At 40.6% G+C, this 12193-nt stretch overlaps 1 long non-coding RNA gene across 1 annotated transcript; it reads right to left on the reverse strand.

The window, feature by feature from the left end:
• Window positions 1–743: 743 nt before the first annotated feature.
• Window positions 744–1592, reverse strand: LOC125286549. The gene is made up of 3 exons (XR_007192199.1): window positions 1580–1592; window positions 1205–1384; window positions 744–831 (listed from the first exon to the last, which is right to left on the reverse strand). It is a non-coding gene; the product is annotated as an uncharacterized LOC125286549 (long non-coding RNA).
• Between the last annotated feature and the right edge of the window lie 10601 nt (window positions 1593–12193).

The raw sequence follows: 12193 nt of genomic DNA on the forward strand, positions 1-12193 counted from the left end.
ATATTTTATTTCACAGCACTTACTTGACAGTCTAACAGTAAAGTAATCTTTGAAAGATGAAGGGACATGAAGCAAGATAATAGTAAATAGTAATTCAGGAACATGTAGACTGACTATAATCGTATTTCAGGATCAGGGAATAAGACACAGAAGAATTATCATGGAAAATAAAAACATCGCGATTAGGCTCGTGTATCATGTATGAATGTAAAATGTAGATACATAGTAGTATTTTGAAAATCGGATTTCAAAGAACAGGTAATAGGATACAGAGGAATTACAATGGAAAACAAATACATTGCATTAGGCCCGTTTAAAATGTAGACACGCTTATCTAGTAGTATTTTTGAAAATCGTTATTTCAAAAACAAGGAATAAGGTACAGAAGAATTATCATGAAAAACAAAAACATCGCATTAGGCTCGTGTATCACGTATGAATGTAAAATGTAGACACGTGATCTAGTTGTATTTCAAAAATCGGAAATAAGGTACAAAAGAATTATCATGGAAAATAAAAACATCGCATTAGGCTTGTGTATCACATATGTATGTAAAATGTAGACATGTTATCTAAAGTAGTACTATTTCAAAATCAAATAAGATACAGAATAATCATCACAGATATTTATCAATTATCAATATCATTGCATCGCATTGGCCTTGTGTACATGTGAGAATGAATAAACTGACAGATTATGTCCAGAAGAATTTAAAGTAAGAGATGAGTATAAATGATAATCAGGAGGGAATCAAGTAACATTCATGAGAAATCAAGTAACATTCACTTTACTTATTAGTGATTGTTCTTAGGCTTCTTCTGGGCCTTTTTCTGTGAGAGAGAGAGAGAGAGAGAGAGAGAGTTACAAAAACTGATAGGGTACACTAGGATTCATGTAGAGGAAAATTGTGCCAAAGTGAATGAATGGGATGTGAATTTGTAACGTTAACACACTTTCTCACAATGAAATTAACTGACATTTATTACTTACTGTAACTGCATTTATATTTGATTTAATCAGTTGTATAAAGTAGAAGTATAGTGTTATGTGGTTATTACAGCAGTACTATGCATGATTGCTCTCTTCAGAGGGTGTAATCCTGCATAGTAGTGCTTATAACTACATAGTAGACTACTACACAACCCCCCCAATACATACCACACATAAAACAAACTCTGGTTCGAAAGTGTGACATGAACTTACCTCTGGAAGAATTCAAGGGTGCACGCTGCCTCCTCCTGATATTGCAGATTCAGAATATACTGTAGAAGGTGGAGAAACATGTCGCAATCCCTGTTAGAAATGTGGCGAGGTTGGACCCTTCACAAACGATTAAGGATTCAATGCTGACCATCCACTTTTGATGATTACCTTGTCGTTCACCTGAAAAAAAGAATTTATCATATTAAATTTAAGATATAGATCCACATGTCAACTATGATTAGATTCCTTTTAGGATTTTGTCCAAACAAAATTCAATACAGAAAAAAAAAAAAAAAAAAACATTTAGTGTTCAAAAGTTGATTTAAATATGTATATGTTGATCATTATTACTCTAGTGAATGAAAACAAACATACCTAGTAATATCAGAGGCCACAGGTAGGCTTGGAAGACTCAACATCAGCTACAGTCGCACATCCCTTAGCAAAAGAAAAGAAAGGCACTGAACAACTCTTCATGTGTGTGTGTGTGTGAGTGAGAAAGTGAATGTAATCTCTGTGAGTGTGTTGTGTGTGTGTAAGGAGTGAGTGAATGTGAGTTGTCTGCAAGGTGAGTATGAAAGGTGTGTGTGTGTGTGTGTGTGTGTGTGTCTGCCGTTGAATGATTAAAAGTGATGAGGCGGGTGTGATAAGATGTTTGTGTGAGGAATGTGTGTATGTGTGTGCAAAGTGAGGGTGCTTGCTTTTGAAATGGTCTGTCTTATCAAAACCACATTGTTTATGGTTTCTATATATGTGTGTCTAAAGACCTAGATAGATAGATAGATAGATAGATAGATACTTTATTGATCCCCAGGGGAAATTCAAGACCTGCATGTCTCTTTAATTTGGCAATCTGGAACACAGCATGGAAGGTCTATATTGGGTATATTGTCATGAATTTAGGTATGGCTCACATAAATAGACGCAGTGGACTGATGCCCACATATATGACATGTAAACATCTTCCTGTTGCATGCCGCTAGCTCAAATGAACTCAGGAGGAATACCATACACGTGTCATGCAACCACCTCTGCTATGGAAAGCTAGCTAGGCTACTAACTAGCATTAGCTTTCTAAACTGTCAACTGAAGGACTTAACACAACTTTTAGTAATTACCAGCACGGGCGAAATCCATGCATACAAGTAAACACTGAAAGCAGTAGTCACACTACACTGATCCGTTTGTGCCATATTGTTTATTTGGCCACTGGTTTATTAAACTGATGACTAAGCAGACTTAGCTAGCAAACAGTGTTATAGCAGTAAATCACGCGAGTTAAACTTTAAAAAACTACGCATACCCTACTCATACCAATACTTTTAGATGGCTTCAGATTGCAATGGAGAAACGTAAAATTTGATCAACAAGTGATAACGATAACGCATGGCTTGAGGGCGAAAGCGTGGGTTTGGCTAGCTGAATAGCACTGCTACTAACTTTGTTTCAGCAGGGTAACATTCAGAGATGTTGTATTATACAACTTGTATAAACATGACCAGTGTGCTTTCAAACGTTGTATTTCTGGTCAAAGATGACAGATAAACTCACCTTATTGTGTTGATGGGTTTGGGTATGATTCCAACGTATCGTCTTCTCTCAGCAGACAGCTTCCCATCACCAGCTCGAAGGTAACGTTAATAGATAACGGGAAGTACGTGTGTTCCAGAATAAACATTACGGGCGTGGTAAATAACAGTGTTGGAGCCTGATTTTACACATTTGTCTTACTAATGACTGGAAAGTCCTGTTTATTGAAGTAAACAGGTGAATAATGTTGGAATCTGGGTGTAAATTTACAGAAACTTTTTACAGTGTGGTGAGTTTAAACGAAGGCAAGCCCTCTAATCGGACGGGCAAGACTGACAAATAGACGGGCCCAGAGCCATAGAGATATGGCTCTGGACGGGCCTAGGCCGCTTGTGGCTACGAATATGCTTTCTATATTATTTAGCTAACTCCATCCCCAACCACGAACTTAGGCTACTATGGCCAATATCTTTGAAATTTAACGGTCTTGGTTTTATTAGGAAGACATGGATTCTGGGTGGGTTTTGGGCAAGCCTCAGACTCGTGGTGTGAGCGGTATTAGAGCAGAACAGAGCGGTCGCTCCAGCCTCTAAATTTAAAAGCGCTCAGCGCTCAAATTCCATCCATATTACACAAAACTGTAAAATAATCTAAACTTCATTCACTCTCGGTGTATAGATCAGGACATACTTGCGGAACAGGCTGCAGGGCAACAGTCTGACAGCCTGCATGAAGATAGGTATTAATGGTCCAATAGTAAAACAGTATAAGTATATACTCTTGTATTCTCAGTGCAATTACCAAAGGGCCCTTGAAATGTTTTTTTAAAGCCAAGGAGGATGGCTTGTAGCGATGCTAGTTGTCAGCTCTGCCATAAGTAGTGACTGATCACATTTGCACATTTTGTTGTTTTGCACTTTCTTTTGCACTTGTTCTATAGTTTTTTGTAATAGTCTTTGTTAAAATTGCACAAATTACACAAATATTTTAAAATATTTGTATACTGTTGTATAGTTTGTTTGGTGTTATTACTTTGTTAACTGTTATTTTGAGAAGCTGGTTATTTATTTAATATGCAGTGTTTAATAAATTAATAAACTAGATGTACCGCATAGCGGTACAAAATATGACCGCCGCTCAGTCCTGTACATCCGTTCCGCGAAAATAAATCACACTTAAATTTGTCTCCATATTTTACTCCATCCCCCACTCTTGAAACTTTTGTGTATGCTTGTTTGGCATGCCTGAGTGTGTGTGTGCGGCTGCACAGAAAGTAGCCTACTGGTGCTGAAAAGGTGAATAGATTGTAGAAAAGCCAAAAAAGATGTAGCATTGTTATAAAACCTTTAAAATCTCTAAACAATCACAAGTAGGGCAGTTCATCACAGTTCATCCATTGTAACTGGATTGATGAAAGGTCACTTACACCTGTACATTGTATTTGGGAAAAGCAAAATGTATCAGCATAATGTTATTTATTTATTTATTTATTTATAAACAAAAACATCTCTGTCAGTTCCATGCCGTTTTCAACAGCTATCAAAAACAAAGGTCATTTTTGGATGGATGGATTTTTTGTGAATATTTCTTCTTCTACATAAGATTTTAGTCATCTTTAGTTTATGTAATACTTTATTGTCAATGCACAAATTAAGTAACAGTAGTCTGAAACGTTATTGTTAATGCACAAATTAAGTAACAGTAGTCTGAAACGAAATGCTGTTTTACATCTAACCAGTGGTGCAAATAACTGACATGTCCAAATGGGCCTTGATGAAATGCGTCGCTAGACTGTTCACATTTTAACGGGCCAAAGTTGAAGAGCTGTTGTCCGTTATAGTTCGTGCAAATATAGGCTGATTCATGTTCCCTTGCATTGTGTAACTGAGGTCCATGGCTAGTCTGGCTTTCACCAGACCAAGCTCAATCTTTTAAGAAATCAAAAAATAAATAGCGGGCAGATCAGGCTGGGTTTACCCAGCCTAGTCCATATAGGCACCCGATATTGTTTAATTTTCCGATTGAGATATTCACGCTCTGGCTATTCTAAATGCAAAAATGCATCAGGGAGTTATGACAAAACTGTAACTAACAAACTAGATCCTAATAGAAAGCTGTTAGCTTCCCTAAGCTACAAGTAGGCTTATAAGGTAGGCATATTTACAACATAAATTGTCAATAGGCTATGCTGGCGACACAAATAAAATCTCCTTTGGAAACCAATAGCTTACGCCTTACAGTATCAAGCGGACTTAAACTGCCATATCGTGGCGAAAAGTTGTAATAAAATTCACGCAGCTCCATGGGTCAAGGAGAGCGCGAATGAAGTAGCCACTTCTAAATGGGACCCACTACACAGTAGCTTAAGGTGTGTTGCTAAAGCAGCCATAATGAAATGAAGGTGTCATTGTTTGGATACTTCACACACACGTGCTTTTTAATTTCACAGACTACAACTACCAAGCTAGAAATCAAACCACATCGATTTCCCTCTCACATTCTGCACGCACTTAAAACAAAATAAACAGGCGCTCAGTCTCACGCATGTATAGGCAAAACTGTATCAGACCGGTGTAACGTAAAGTTGGTAAATCTTCCATTGCACAGAATGATTTTTGTAGCACGTGCAACAAATGACAGTCGAAAGATACAATTACAGTGCTGCTATCAATTTGCTTGGTATAACTGCATTTATAGTTTTCTACAAATGCAATCAATCAAATTGGCCTCCATCACTCAACCAATGCTAAAGGTAACATTAACTAGGTCCTTATTGATATTATAAGATTAACGTACCTGCAGTAAAAACCAAGCTTGTCCGATAAACATCCTCAGATTTATTTCGGCTTCAAGAAGAAATGGGAATTACATTTCATGTGAACATCGTCCTATCCTTATTAGACGTTCTCTGCGGTAAACTACAGTCATTGTAGGAAGCGTCCATTGTTTTTCCAACCCACTTTTAACTTTAACAAAATTACGTCTCACTGCAACGATGTGCCATATAATGGACAAACGACTACTTATCGCCAATACTGGAAATGCAGCCATGATGATGATGATGAATATTTATTTTGGCTCTCTTTTAATCCTACTGAATTTGTAATTATGTATCGGCCGTTCTAATACCGATAGTATGTGGGTGCCTGTGTGTGTGTGCATGTGTATATGTGTGCACCGCCATCTACAGGCGAATGAGTGTACAGTCACTAAATGTACACATAACCTAATTTTTTTTAGACCCCCCCATGGATGAATTTCTACGAAACTTGGCATACCCCCAGAGATACTGCTCCTCTTGCAGCCTGTGATGGTTTCCTGCCCTCCCAGACTAGACCTGCATCATGCTGTTCTCCTGCAGCTGCTCTTCCTTCTGTATTTCTCCTTTGCCTCTTTCAGCTTGACATTGAGTTCCCCCTTTACGCGCCATTGTTGCCAGACTGTTTTTTCTGCTCACAGACGCTAGGGTGAAGGGAGACGGCCACTATTTGGCCCAGAAAAACTCATATTCCAATGACTCCGAAGCTGTGAAGTAAATTAAGCTAAACAAACTGCATAGTTCCCCTTTGAAGAGTATAGAGAGCTACAATCTAAGCGTGTGGTTCATCAGCTAAATCTGGATGAAGATGATAGAAAGCAGAGAATGTAAGTTCATGTTTCAGCTTATTTGATAGTCTGATATTGTTTTAACCACTGTTTACGTAACTGGGCCCAGTTTCCCGATAACGACGGAGACACGGTCTTACGAGGGTTTTCTACGATTCATCTTACGATCGTTCGTTTGGTTTTTCCGACTGTTTCCCGAACATGCTCGTAGCGTGAACGTGAACGTTAAAATGCTCTTAAGGGGAGCTGTCCACGTTAATAGTTCTGAAATATCCTCTGATTTGACGGTGATGTCAGGTGACTGGACGTCACAGCTATAGGCCTACCATTTAAACTTCGGATCTATTAATTCACATCAATACGAAAATAGAAACACTTTGACATCTGCACGTAAGCATCCCACGTATAGTTATATACCACACAGATACATAAATAATTGTAATTATTTTAAGATTAGATTGTTGCACCATGCAATAATTTTTCGCGGTGTCACTTAAGAACACATTTGAAGATAAGAAAGAAGTCGAGTAAGAAAGAGAGGAAATGTGTAGGCTTATATTTTTATGCAGTAGGCTACAGACTAAACCACATGTTGCGTTCTCTGCTTTTTACCTCATAGGCCTAATAAAATGTAGCCTTCACCTAGCAAAGATAATGTCAAACTATTCTGGCAACGTCTCGTTTCATAACTTGATTGCAGTTTTATCCGCTTTTCATCACATTATTATGACCATTAAATGTAGGCTATTTTGCACGCTAAAATCTGATTCATCACAGGTAGGCTAAACACAATAAAGAGTGGAAACGTAAATTGGATTATGTATTCTAAGTTGTAATTCCTCTGTATGTCCTGTTGGTGACCTCAGTGAGAAGTACTGTTAAGGCGCTCTTAGCGGTAACGAGTACTCTGGAGCACTCTGTAGATCTACGAGTGTTTTCACGACGCTCTTAAGCTACGATGGTTTCGGGAAACAGTCGGCAAATCTTAAGACGTTCGTAAGAGGGACTTTACGACGCTCTTAGGCTTAAGATGCTTTCGGGGAACTGGGCCCTACACATTTCATAGCTAACATTAACGTTACAGCCTGGTAAACAAATTAATTTAAGTCTTAATTTAACTGTTATTGTTTGCCTAACAGGGCTTATGTACCTATATATGTTGTTAGATATAAGATGTTCAGTATAGTGGAACTTTATTCCGAATAAATGTTTTCTAAGCAAGCAAAGGGCTGTACTAGGAAGCAAATGTTATCTTGTAACGCTAACAAAAAAAGCAGACTGGGGCTCACGTATTGAATATCCCACTTTATATCTAACATGTTTGTTTAGAATGCCTATCCTAAAAAAGTCTTAAGATCTATTGATATTATAAACAATCAACCTTCAACAAAACAATATAACAAATCAATAGATTTTAGACAACATTAATTAATCATCCTCAAGACGGGAACAAATCATGCTCAACATGAATGAGCACTTTTGTTTGTCATTTGAGGGTCTCAAAACACCAGTTTCAGTATCTCTTGACAAAGTTGCAGGAAAACGGCCTATACAGTGAGCACACTCAAGGAAGGACTCCTGTGCCTGATACCAAGAAGTGGCTAATGTTCCTTTGGTATATGGCTAATCAAAACAGCTTCAGGGAGATGTCAGGCAAGTTTGATTTGTCACAGTCAGCAGCGCACAGAATCATCCGGCAAGTGCTGACCATCATGTCAGGCATTGGGAGCACTTTTATCTCCTGCAAATGCTTGTGAGAAAGCTGCTTCTGCTGCTGCCTTTCACTGCTTTCACCGCTCCTGTGACCTTGATGGAGTTATCGGGGCGATTGATGGCTGCCACATCAGGGTCCAGAGGCCACTCATAAGAAGAGGGGATTACATGAACCACAAGGCATTTTACTCTGTACTCCTTCAGGGGATTGTGGATGGGAGGGGCAGCTTCACCAACATCTTTGCTGGACCACCAGGCAGGGTGCATGATGCCAGGATGCTGAGGGCCTCCACCTTCTACACACAATGACAGGAGAAGATGGGGGAGCACTGTCTGCTTGGAGACAGTACCTATTGGCCAGGCCTTCCCATTCATCAGAACTCTGAAACGCAATAATGGGGCTCTCATGGGGGCAGACCATCAGCAGAATTTGAAGATCAGCCGGGGGAGGGTCATTGTAGAGCAGGCCTTTGGAAGAATGAAGTGCAAATGGAGGTGTCAAAGTGATCTACAGAACAGCCACATTGATTGCATTGACACATGCACGCATGCATGAAGACACACACAAATAAAGACAAACACACACAGTAAACATGCAGGCATACGCACAGACACACATAAACACAAACATGTACACGCAGGGGTTAAATTAGTTCCCCCCTCAGTTCCCCCACCTCAGATAAATTAATTAATAAATATATTGTTTCATACCAACGGTAGCGCGATGATATTGTTAAAATAAATGGTGAGTTAATTTTTCGTGTAGGCTACCGTCAAATTGCAGCCTGCCTCTTCTACAGGAACACGGTGTTCAACAAATCAAAATATAATATCACCCCCTGGCCACACCTTCACTACCACCCGTTATCCCCCCTGCTGTCCCCTCCCAATCAAAGTCAAAGTCAAAGTCAGCTTTATTGTCAATTTCTTTACATGTTCCAGACATACAAAGAGATCGAAATTACGTTTCTCACTATCCCACGGTGAAGACAAGACATATTTTACCAATTTAAGTCCACAGACAAACATAACATTCAAATAAACAAAAAAGTAAGTAAATAAGAGGGCACATATAATAATGAAAAAAATAAGAGCAGCAAAATTTGGTTGAAATTGTGCATAGACAGTCAATAAAATACTAGTGCAAAGTCAGGCCAATAAAAGGCTTGGGTAGTTCTGTTTGACCTAAGTAAGAAAGAAAGTGACATAGTGGTGCAAGTTATGTAAGAGCAGCAGAAGTGTTGTGTTTTCAGGACAACAACAACAAGTTGTAAAGTGTACAAGTGTGCAAGTGTGCAAGTGGAGTAGTGCACGCGGCCATTGTGGGTCCAATGTCCAGGAAGTTATGTAGCTGAGGGTGGAGGGGGGACAGGAGGGAGAGAGTTCAGCATCCTTACAGCTTGGTGTATGAAGCTGTTGGTGAGTCTGGTAGTGCGGGAGCGCAGGCTTCTGTACCTCTTCCCAGAGGGCAGTAGATCGAACAGATTGTGAGCGGGGTGACTTGCATCACTCACAATTTTGGTCGCCTTGCGGGTGAGGTGGGTGGTGTAAATGTCCTTCAGGGAGGGGAGTGAAGCATCAATAATCCTTCCAGCTGTGTTCACTATGCGCTGCAGGGCTTTCCTGTTGTATTCAGTGCAGCTTCCGGCCCACACAGCGATACAGCTGGAGAGGATGCTCTCAATGGTGCCTCGGTAGAATGTGGTCATGATGGCTGGTGGAGCACTTGCTCGCCTGAGTTTCCGCAGGAAGTACAGGCGGCGCTGAGCTCTCTTCGCCAGTGATGCAGTGTTGGTGGTCCAGGAGAGGTCTTCGCTGATGTGCACCCCCAGGAATTTGGTGCTGCTCGCTCTCTCCACCACAGCACCGTTGATGGTCAGTGGCAGGTGTTGGGTGTGACCTCTCCGGAAGTCAACAACAATCTCTTTGGTCTTGCTGACGTTCAGCAGGAGGTTGTTGTCCCTGCACCACGTGGTCAGATGGTCGACCTCCAACCTGTATTGAGTCTCGTCGCCCTTGGTGATGAGACCCACCAGAGTTGTAGGTTCTCATGGGTCTCCTGTCTGATTTGAGTGCACATGTGTCGGTCCACGCATGCAGATGAAGTCGCTGGGTTTACAGTTGCTTTTCTAGCCATAGCACATAGATGTTAGAGGGAAGTTAAAGTCGAATGGGGGGGGTTTGGGTCCCAGTGCAGTTAAGGAAACTAGCAATTCTTGTCATTGAGTCAAGAGTCCAATAGTGAGTCATTTTTCCCCATTGCACCGAGACTGGATTTCAGGGTTCCCCCACCTACCAAATCCCACTTTAACCACTGTGTACACGCACACCTACACAAACACACACACACACCAACAAACACACACACACACACACACCATTACCCCTACACACCCACTCACAAACGAACAGACGCACAGACACATAAAACACACACACATGCAGGCAAGCGGACACACACCATCCCCACACACACACAAGTGAAAACACACACAGAGAGGCACACATATACATAAAAGCAAGCGCACACACATGTTTTTACATACAAGATAGATGCAAGTGTGAGATATTTTTTCGGAGAGAATGTGCAGGATTGAGGGGAGGTCATATTTTGTACCACATTGCAATACATCTAGTTTAGTTTAGTAGGTCTACTGTTTTTTTTTTTTGTTTTTGTTTAGCTAGGTGGTCCATGAGTTTTTTTTTTTTTTTTTTAAGTGGTCCTTGGTCTGAAAAAGTTTGAGAAACACTGGTTTGACAAATGAATAAGCATTAAGACCTCAAGGGAATGTTCCGGGGATGTTCGTTAAAGGATAAAAAATGTATCCTTAATATTATATCTCATAATGGAGACATTGATAATGGGCTAAGCCCGAAACGTTTGTTTCCTAGTTTTTTGTCCTTAGACTCATTGTAAAAACCTCGGCTCTCAATACAAATTGTATTAGTATCAAGCCCTTGAGGTCTGACATCTGACTCATTAACCATCAGCACTGGTGCTCCCCAAGGCTGTGTTTTGAGTCCACTGCTGTACAACATCTACACACATGACTGCAAAGCCAACAGTAGTCATACCTCCATCATCAAGTTTGCAGATGACACAGTGATCTTGGGCCTGATTAGTAACAACAATGAACAGCTCTACTTGGATCAGGTTGATGAGGTGGCACAGTGGTGTCAATCTAACAGCTTGACACTGAATATCAATAAAACCAAGGAAATGGTAGTGGATTACAGAAGGAAGCAGCAGAACTACAGTTGCACCCCACTAATGATCAGCGGGCAACCTGTAGAGAGAGTCACAAGTTTTAAATACTTTGGTGTTCACATTACTGAAGACTTAACATGGACTGTTAACACTCAATATGTTCTGAAGAAGTCCAGACAACGACTCTACTTTCTTCGTCAGCTAAGGAAATTCAAAGTTTCTACATCCATAATGAAGGCCTTCTACACTTCAGCGGTTGAGAGTGTTCTAACTGGTAGCATCATCACCTGGTATGGGAACTCCACAGTTAGAGATTGTAGTACTCTGCAGAGAGTAGTGCGCTCAGCTGAACGTACTATAAGAACTCAACTCCCTGCTCTACAAGATATCTATTCCAGAAGAGTACTCCTAAGAGCCCAAAAGATTCTGAAGGACTTTTCTCATCCTTGCAATGGATTATTCCTACCGCTGAAATCAAGAAGACGCCTATGTAGTCACAAAGCCAGAACTGAGAGACTCAGGAGAAATTTTTATCCCCAGGCCATCCGAACTCTGAACTCACACTATACTGACTTTGCACACATTCACTCCTCAGCACTCTCAAACATTTCCCAACTCTGAATTTACACTATACTGAATTTGCACTCATTCACTCCTCAGCACTCATGACCCCCCCACACACACACACACACACACCTACATGACTTTTAGCACTTTTACATCCCTCTCCCTATGCTACAGACCTTTTTTTTATTATCTTATTTCATCACACGTCAAAACACACACACACACACACACACACACACACCCCACCGCCCCCAACACACACACCAAGACCCCTGGCAGTTGGGTTAGCCCCTTGAGCCGTTGCTCTTGGGTGCTCCTTGTTGGTGCCCCCCCCCAATCCCAATCTTCCCCCACATTTCTTATGC

This window comes from Alosa alosa, chromosome 21 (genome assembly GCF_017589495.1).
Source record: "Alosa alosa isolate M-15738 ecotype Scorff River chromosome 21, AALO_Geno_1.1, whole genome shotgun sequence".
Classification (NCBI taxonomy): Eukaryota; Metazoa; Chordata; class Actinopteri; order Clupeiformes; family Clupeidae; genus Alosa; species Alosa alosa.